At 45.0% G+C, this 9,483-nt stretch overlaps 1 pseudogene; it reads left to right on the top strand.

The window, feature by feature from the left end:
- Positions 1-1,457: 1,457 nt before the first annotated feature.
- Positions 1,458-8,411, top strand: LOC103631038 (uncharacterized; annotated as a pseudogene).
- The last annotated feature ends 1,072 nt before the right edge of the window (positions 8,412-9,483 follow it).

A 9,483-nucleotide genomic window follows, 5' to 3' on the forward strand; every position in this document is an offset into this window, starting at 1 on the left:
ATGAAAATACCATTAGAGTAGGGCCCAATTGCTGTACATGGAAGCCAAGAGGCTGCTAGAAGAGCCGAAGAAAATTGGACAGATTCTAGGGCCATTCACAACATAGACAAAGCTGAAGCTCACCAGCAGCACAAATACATAAGAGATAAAGCAGCTTCGGTGGACTAGCCAAAGTCCATGATTCTGTGTGAAGACATAGCAAAACAAAAGGTGTTGTTTGGATCCCAGTTATCTAAGAAACAAGAAAAGGCTTTATCAAAGTTCTTATTCAGCAACAGAGATGTCTTTGCTTGGTCAGCCAATGATCTGTGTGGTGTCAACAGAGATGTCATCGAGCATTCTCTCCATGTAGATCCAACCATCAGACCAAGAAAACAGAAGCTTCAGAAGATGTCGGATGACAAAGCCAAAGGAGCAAGAAATGAAGTCAAATGGCTCCTAACTGCTGGAGTAATCGGACAGGTGACATATCCAGAATGGTTAGCCAATACTGCAATGGTAAAAAAAAGGCCAACAGAAAGTGGAGAATGTGTATGGATTTCAAGATCTCAATAAGGCATACCCGAAGGATGAGTTTCCTTTGCCTAAAACTTATAGATGCGGCAACCACTTCGGAGCTCATGAACCTACTAGACTGCCACTCAGGCTATCATCAAATTTGGATGAAAAAGGAAGATGACCCCAAGACAAGCTTCATAACCCCTAGTGAAACTTATTGCTATCTTCGGATGTCTGATGGGCTCAAAAATGCCGGAGGAAGATTCAGCAGAATGACATCCAAGGTTCTAAGTAACCAAATTAGCAGAAATGTCTTGACATATGTTGATGATATCATAGTTAAAAGCACAAAGCAAAAAAATCACATTCCTGATCTGCAAGAAACATTTGCCAACTTTTGAAAAGCTGGCCTTAAGCAAAACCCAGAAATTCTATTGATATTTAAGTATTTGTTTTTTTTGCACGAAAAAAGGCACCTACGACATTCAGGCCGCCAAAACAAAAGCTATAGTACGATTTTGTTCAACTGCAAGGAAACGAAAAGGCCATCGCCCTTGCTCACTCTTGCAGCCAGCCAGAGCCACCGCCGGCCATGCCCGGGCAACGGTACCCCCGTACATGCATGCATGAGTGATTGAGCTATGGAAAAAAAATTTGGTGCAGCCCAGTATTTGCAGCTCCTCACAAAAATGAGGATAGACCCCACCCGCAGCAAAAATAACACAACTAAAACGTTACCTGGTGGACCTGCAGTTAGGATCTATCTTCCTTTTTGTGAGGGGCGGCAAACATTCTGATTTGCAGTCGGTCTGCAGCAAATCTTTTTCTGAGCTGTGGGTAGTATAAGTTACCCCGCCCTCCATCCATCCGTCACCATACCATCGGGCCAATTATTAAGAGATCGAGCTCCATCCATCCATGGCCATAACTGTGAGTAGTAAGCTCACTTGCAATGCATAATGGCGCGGTGGTCGTCGGCGGCGTCGGCCGCCATGCTGGGTGCAAGCCTGCTGTGCATCATGATTGCTCTGATGACGGCCTCGGCGCAGCAGCCGGGCAACAACATGCAGGTGATCAACATGGACGGTCGCCACAACAGCAAGTTCACCTACGCCGACACCAAGAAGGAATCGAAGCGGCCCAGGTGCAGGGCCACTTGCCCCACCCGCAGCCCCAAGAAGTGCATCGTCCTCTGCCCGACATGCAAGACCATCTACTAATGAACTGATGAGCTTATCGAGCACCATGCATACATGAAGCACGTACTAGTTGCCCAATCTCATTGTAGTGTGCGACTTCTACCCCGGCGTTGTAGGAACCGGACCGCCGACACATGGCGTGTCCGTTGGGACCGCCCGCACACACGGCGCGCCCACCCAGGCTGTCTGGCCGCGACATACGCGCCCGCACGTATAGCAGCGGGCTTTAGGTCTCTTGGGCCAACACTCCCCCCAAAAAGCTAGCCTAATAGGGGTTGCACCCTCAACCTTATAAACCATGCTTTCACACTCTCACCAGACAATGTGGGACTATTCCCAACAATCTCCCCCTCACACATTGTGAGCCAAGATTTGTCTGAGAATGCACTGGGCCAACCTGGCTCTGATACCAATTGTTGGAACCGGACCGCCGACACATGGCGTGTCCGTTGGGACCGCCCGCACACACGGCGCGCCCACCCAGGCTGTCGGGCCACGACATACGCGCCCGCACGTATAGCAGCGGGCTTTAGGTCTCTTGGGCCAACACTCCCCCCAAAAAGCTAGCCTAATAGGGGTTGCACCCTCAACCTTATAAACCATACTTTCACACTCTCACCAGACAATGTGGGACTATTCCCAACAGGCGTGTCGTGCGGCGACCCGCGCTCCACGGGCGCTGACGGCAACACACCTTCTACTTCCATGACAAGACGGGCCACGACTTCTGCATCCTCAGCGACGCCGGCCTGCACATCAACGCGCACTTCATCGGCGGCCACAACCCGGCCCTGAACCGCGACTTCACCTGGATCCAGGCTTTGGGCATCCATTTCGCGCACCACATCCTCTACGTCGGCGCCGCCAGGGCCGCCGCCGACGACCACCTCGTGCTCGCCTTCGACGACGACGCCGTCCTGTTCCCGTGCGCCGTCGGCGCCCGCTGGTCCCCACACGCCGCGCCAGCGCTGTCCGTCACACGCACCGCGGACTCCAACTCCAACGCCGTCGTCGTGGAGCTCCGGGGCGTCCTCCGCGTCATGGCCCACGTCGTGCCCATCAGGCCATCACCGCCGAGGACTCGTGCGTCCACAGCTACGGCGTCGACCCCGGCGACTGCCTCGCGCACCTCGACCTCGGCTTCAAGTTCTACGACCTCACTGATGACGTCCACGGCGTGCTCGGCCAGACCTACCGCGCCGACTACGTCAACAGGCTCAACGTCACCGCCAACTTGCCCCTCATGGGAGGCGCCGACACCTTCCGCTCCTCAGGACTCTTTGAGGCTGACTGCGCGGTAGCAAGGTTCAGACGAAACACCGCCGGCACCGGCATCGCCATGGTCACTGACGACGCAAGTACCTGTAGACGTACAATTAACACACCATGGATGTACGTTCGTTCGTCGTAGAGCTGATCGAGAAGGAAGACCAACACAAGTGCAGAACTATATATAACGCCGTTGTTGTAGGGATGTATGTGCAACTGTTGTTGTATTATTGTTTTAATATTCAGACCAACCTATTGTAATACGATATTCAAAAGGAGAAATAATTCAGGACGATGGAGCATATATCGAATGCATGTGCAAATACGTATGTTCTCTAAGAACGAATAAGCAGAATCATCGTTTGGACCCAGCCCAGAAGTGCTTGTTTATTTATTCATTTACTAGCTAAGTGCCCATGCGTTGCAACAGAAATATATAATATCAATATACTACGATAACTTATATACAAAATGTGTGCTATATTGTTATGAGAAAATGTTTCATAATCAATTTGTGATCCTAGCCATACATAAATTTTGTTATTTTAATCTAGTTGTTTAACCACTACATTGCAACCATCAGTATCATGCAGACTTCGATATATGCCATGATTTGTATGGTCTCATCATTGGAGAGCACGTTCCACACATGTCGGAAGAAATTTCCTCATACATCGTTAGTCATCAGACACGCACCACCATACGCTCTTGCTTAAACAAAAAGGTAAGTGTGTGTGTTTGCAAAGAGAATTATAGGCAGACCGGCACAAAAGCTACCCTGACGATGGCGAGGATGACGAACCGGTCACTGTTGTCGATCTTCCTCTGCGTCACCTCCGGCGCCAAAATGACGCCACAATCCTCGATATAGTAGTCGTCGAACGCGTGCGACATGACGAGTACCGATGACTCTTGGTCGGGCTGCCAAACGAAGTGCACCCCAGGCTCATCAGCGAGGTAGTACCCCTGGCCGTTGCACCACCGGACGCGCTGCTCCACTACATACATCATGTTTGAAGACACTCACACAACGTCAGCAACGTCCATCGTCCCAGCGCACAAGAATTCATGTCCGTCAGTAGCGACTTACGTGGTAGGTGGGGCTTCAGGTGCACGATGAGCTAGACGGCGTGATGACATCGTCGTCGGATGTGGTGTTCAGAACAACCCGAGAGTCGTCGACGTTGGCGACAACCATGAGGCCCCATTGCTTAACAATGGACAGCGCGGTGCAGCTACTCCGGACCGCGTCCAAGCGGCGGCTTCGCGGGAGCTTGTCGTACATAGCGATGCATGCGACCACGTAGGACTGCTTCTAGAGGTCGAACTGACAGTCGCCAAGCTTCTTCTCGTCATCGATGAGCGACGCCAACGCGAGTGCCTCCTGCTCATGGTGTTTGTTCAGGTTTCAAGTAAGAAACATGGATTCATGCTTGGCGTTGGTTTATGAAAATGACTCAAAGTCTGGTCAATGGAAAAAATATTACGAAGAAAAAATGTCACGCATGCAAAAAAGAATTTAAGTATAATACATTATTCAAACAAAAGAAATTGCATGCAAAGCTCTTTAAATAATATTACCTCAATCCAAAAATATAATTCAAGAATCTCGGTGATACTTATCTACTACTACGCATTGTGCAAGGGTAGCAAGTGAGCTTGGTGAGAGATGTAGTAGATGTGTTTCCTGTCATAGATGTAGACATAATCACACATGTGGTGTAGCGTTAGTTACTCTTGGCCTTTGCTTGAGAGGTCTCGGGTTCAAATCCCCTTGAGGACATGTGTGTTTTTTTAATTTTAGCTAGACGTGCGCTGTACGGGGAATAAGAATGGGCTTTGCGGGGAGGGGGGAATGGGAATGAGAGAACATAGAATGATGGCAGAACATGGGAATGACAGAACACAGGAATGGCAAAACACGGAATGACAGACTACTCTTGCAGCCTTAATAAGTAGTAGAGATTTATTTATTTGTGACCATATATTTGTTTTACACCTATCAATTCACTTGTACACAAAAACTCTACAGTGACGGGTTTAAAACTATTTCCACTATCGTTCTTCGGTACCTCCAGCGGTTCTAGTAACCAACGGCCAATGGAGATAAATTTTCACTAACGATTTTCTTAATAAAACCACCAATGAAAATGCACTTTTCACGAGCGGTTTTCTTTTTTTAGCTGTCAGTGGCAGTTTTTTGGTTTTTTTTTCAAATTTTCAAACAAAACTGAATTATATATATATATATATATTTATATATATATATATATATATATATATATTCTCTATATATACTCTATTCATCACCTAGGGTGATGGATCCGGACCATCCTGGCGCTCGCCCTTGCAGTTCCGACCATGTGCGGCTTCAGGCCACATGGCTCGCACCCCTGCATGGCTCCACCCCGCGCGGACCGTTTCGTAGCCACATTAAGTCATTCAAATGAACACTAAGTTCTAGTAAATATTAAGTCATTTTCCAAAAAAGATTAGGTTATTTATTGTTTTCAGCCATTGTTTGTGGGTTTTCTCAGACATATCTTTTGTCATTGGTTCAGTCATTCTAGAAAATAGTAAGTCATTCTAGCGTCCAGACAACATTTAAGTCATTCTAGATAATTTTAAGTCATTCCAAAATGTAGGTAAGATAAATATTAAGTCATTTAGAATTTCAGTTAACATTAAGTCATTCCGGAGTCCAGACATTAAGTCATTCTAGTAAATATCTAGGCAACATTAAGTCATTTTAGTTTTCAGGCATTTTCATGTTTTCTCAGACGTATTTTCAGGGAAACATTAAGTAATTTTTTGTTTTAAGTCATTCCTCCCTATGTTTATTAGACATTATTGGTTTTTTCACTCTTTCTAGAGTCTAGACATCATTAAGTCATTTTTGTTTTTCAATCATTTTTCATATTGATCGGCTCGGTCGAGCGGTCGAGCGCGGTGGGTGGCTCGATCGGTCAGCTTGGGCGTGGTGGGCGGCTTGGGCATGGGCGCGGACGGTCACTCGGTCGGCTGGGTACGTTGGGGTGGCTCGGTCGGGCGAAATGCGGGCGCGCCAGGGATGGTCCAGGTGATGGACCCCTAGTCTATCATCTTAGGTGATGAATAGATCTGCCCTCTCTATATATATGTGTATATATATATACATATAAATATATATATAGATACATATATATATATATACACATATATATAGATATATATATATAATGAAAGCAACATGAAATTGAAATCTATCATACACTTATATACAATAAAGTCTTGTGTTCACAACCATAGATGCATCACACATTCTATACATCAAAGTTTTCACCTAAGCTCTAATAACTATCTCGGCTAAGAGATAGTCTACTAATATATGTTAGTACTCTAAACTCCGGTCTAGCTAAGGTACCGGTAGCATCAAGATATTTTCCTTCAACGGGAATGACTTCTCTCATTATGAATGTGCATAGGTCCTCAATTATGCTATATAATGCACCTTCATTCATGTTCTCCGCCTTTCCTCATTCAAATTCATGTATATGAAGTTTATAAATGTCATATATTTACACTCGATAATACATTTGCATCTTTAATGATATAAATACATACATGACTATTACTAATAATGGATTTGTTTGTTTCAGCTTTTTCCAGCTTCTGTCCACCAAAAGCTACTGCGGACTGCCAAATGCTAGCTTTTTAGCCAGCTTCTATAATAATCAATTTGGTAAAAATCATCCAAAATCAACATAAACACATAATCATCGAGTTGTTGTAATAGTAAGAATTTGTCACTTTCTAGTTCCTAAATACTATGGACACCTTCATCTTCCTCCCCACGTAATCCCCACGATACTCAGATTCTCTCCATAGCTAGATTCTTCCCACAGCCAGATTCTCAGAAAAGCTAGTCAGAAAAAAGCAAAACCAAATAGGCCCAATACCTTGTCAGGGTTCGTGATGTATCGTCCATTCTGTCTCATGAACTCGCACACATAGAACCCACATAGGACCGATCCGGGTGGTTGCTTGTGGCACTACATAATGGGAGATTGGTTATTTAGTTGCAATATTGTCCTATGTGCGTACATGTATGATATTCACAAATTCACATACTTACCGACCATTTATAATGGATGTCCAGTGACACGCATTTTTTGGACGTGTCGTACATTCCACCTTGCCACTTATAGAACCTATATGCCATGAGATCTCAAATAGAATCACCATGATATTCTAAAATTCTCATCGATATAAGTATGCACCTTTCCAACCTTAGGATAAGTGATGAAGCATCCAGTGGTCTCTATATGAATCAAATTTGTGATGCATGTGTATTGAAAGTATTAATTTTATTTTTGCAAAATCACACTTACTTAAAGTTGTATGGGGCCACTATGGCTTCCCTGTGTTGAAATTAAAGCATTGTGTGTCCTATGTAGGTTGCGTATCTTGCTTCAAAATCCTTCTTCATATGATGTATATGCTTCTCAAATTCTTCGTCTGTCTTTCCCTGTAATTCTTCATCGTCTTCCCGATTATGAAAGTGTGATTTCCCTCGCATATATGTATTGGGTTGAAGTGTGATTTCCCTCGCATATCTCTATTGGGTTGAGATATCCAACCTTTTTACCAGCACTAGCATTTGGATTGGTACCATAAAGGATCTCCTGATGAACATGTTGCATTTTGCAAGGCACACATGCATGGCAGATATTGAAAATTTATACAACTCACTAATAATAACACATATATACGGAAATATGAGTGACACCTACAATGCAAACACCATTACGAGTTGCACGTCGAGTCTCTGAAGGTTCATCATTAACCACATGTCCTCGAATGTAACAATGGCCTTTTGGCTTGAACCAATAAAAGCATAGTTTGGTATATGTACACTGATATTGTCAATGCCAACTGAAGATGCCCGCATGTACAAGTCATGAAACCTTTTAATACCAGTCGAGCACTACAAGAAACTGATAAATGTTCGTGGGTTTTGTTAAGGACGTCGGTACCGACGTTCTTACATTAGCTAAGTTCATGGGGTTTTTTAAGAACGTGGGTACCCATGTTCTTAAATTAAGTTCGTGGGCCTTAGCCAAAACCGTCGAACTTAACCTATTAGGAACGTGGGTACCCACGTTCTTAAATTAAATACGTGGGCCACGTGGACACCGTCGAACTTAACCCAAAAACCTAAATCCCTAACCCCGCGCGTCTCTCTTCCTCTCCTTTCCCGCTTCCCACCAGCTCGCGTGCCCCGCCGCCGCCAGCCCGCGCGCCCCGCCGCCTCCACCCCGTGCGTCAGCTCGTGCGCCGCGCCGCCAGCCAGCGCTGCCCGCTCGCCAGCCCCACGCCGCCTGGCCGCCCGCGCTGCACCTCCTGGGGCTGGGCCTCTCGGGTGTCGTGCCTCCGGGCACGCTCGGTCACCTCACCACGCTGTAGCTGCTCAACCTACGCTCCAACGACCTCTCACTACTACAGTAAACCTCTATACAAGCGGTCCAGTTAGCCTCTACACAGGCGGTTCCAGAAATCGCTTGTGATGCACCACCTGTGATGTAAAACAACATCTCAGGCGGTCAATCTAAAACCGCTTATGATAGACACACATCACAGGCGGTTCCAGCTAAAGGAACCGCCTACGATAGACACACATCACAAGCGGTTTGCAGTCCTAGCTGCTTGTGTTAGACTCATACCATAGGCGGTTTTAAATATAGGTCTGACTGTATTTCAATATACAGATTCCAGATTCATATGTAGATTCCAGATTCATATACAGATTTAATATACAAATGATATTCATAACAAATCAATATATAGAATCTAGATTCATACACATCACAAATCACATTCACAGAACGATAATAGTACTAGTATTAGCACCAAACCACAATAAGATACACATCTCAAGTTCCATATACAACTCAACAACTCAACATCTCAAGTTCCATATACAACTGAACATCTCAAGTTCCAAACTAAAGATCTAAACACTGTGTGTTATCGTGTACAAACTTAGTTCTGGGAAGTGTTGGAAATTTCCATTTATATTGTAGAATAGTCCTTGTTGATGAAGAACTTCACGGCGCATAAAGTAAAGCAAGTCTTTTACAACCTTAGCCACGCCGATGGTAACCATATCTCTTTCTAGCCATTCAGCATTGATCTTGGATTTAGGAACCTGCAATGAAAGCAAAAAGCAAGCAGTGCTAAGAGTAATGTGATGAGCAACAATATAACATAAAAATTGCAACATAGACAATGACAGTGAACTTACATCATCATGATTGACCATGTAATGGAAGGTGACACGACACCATTCGCATACATAATAACCGCACAGGACAGTACCCGGAGGTTGTTTGTCACCGAATGGAAATAATGATATTGACAAATTAGGCTTGTCCTCTGGATGTTTGCCGCCAAGATCTTTCCAATAAAACGGTATGCGCTGCATATAAGAATAACATTGTGAGATTAAGAATACATTTGTTAAGTTGTAAGTACAAAC

Source organism: Zea mays, chromosome 6 (genome assembly GCF_902167145.1).
Source record: "Zea mays cultivar B73 chromosome 6, Zm-B73-REFERENCE-NAM-5.0, whole genome shotgun sequence".
Lineage (NCBI taxonomy): Eukaryota > Viridiplantae > Streptophyta > Magnoliopsida > Poales > Poaceae > Zea > Zea mays.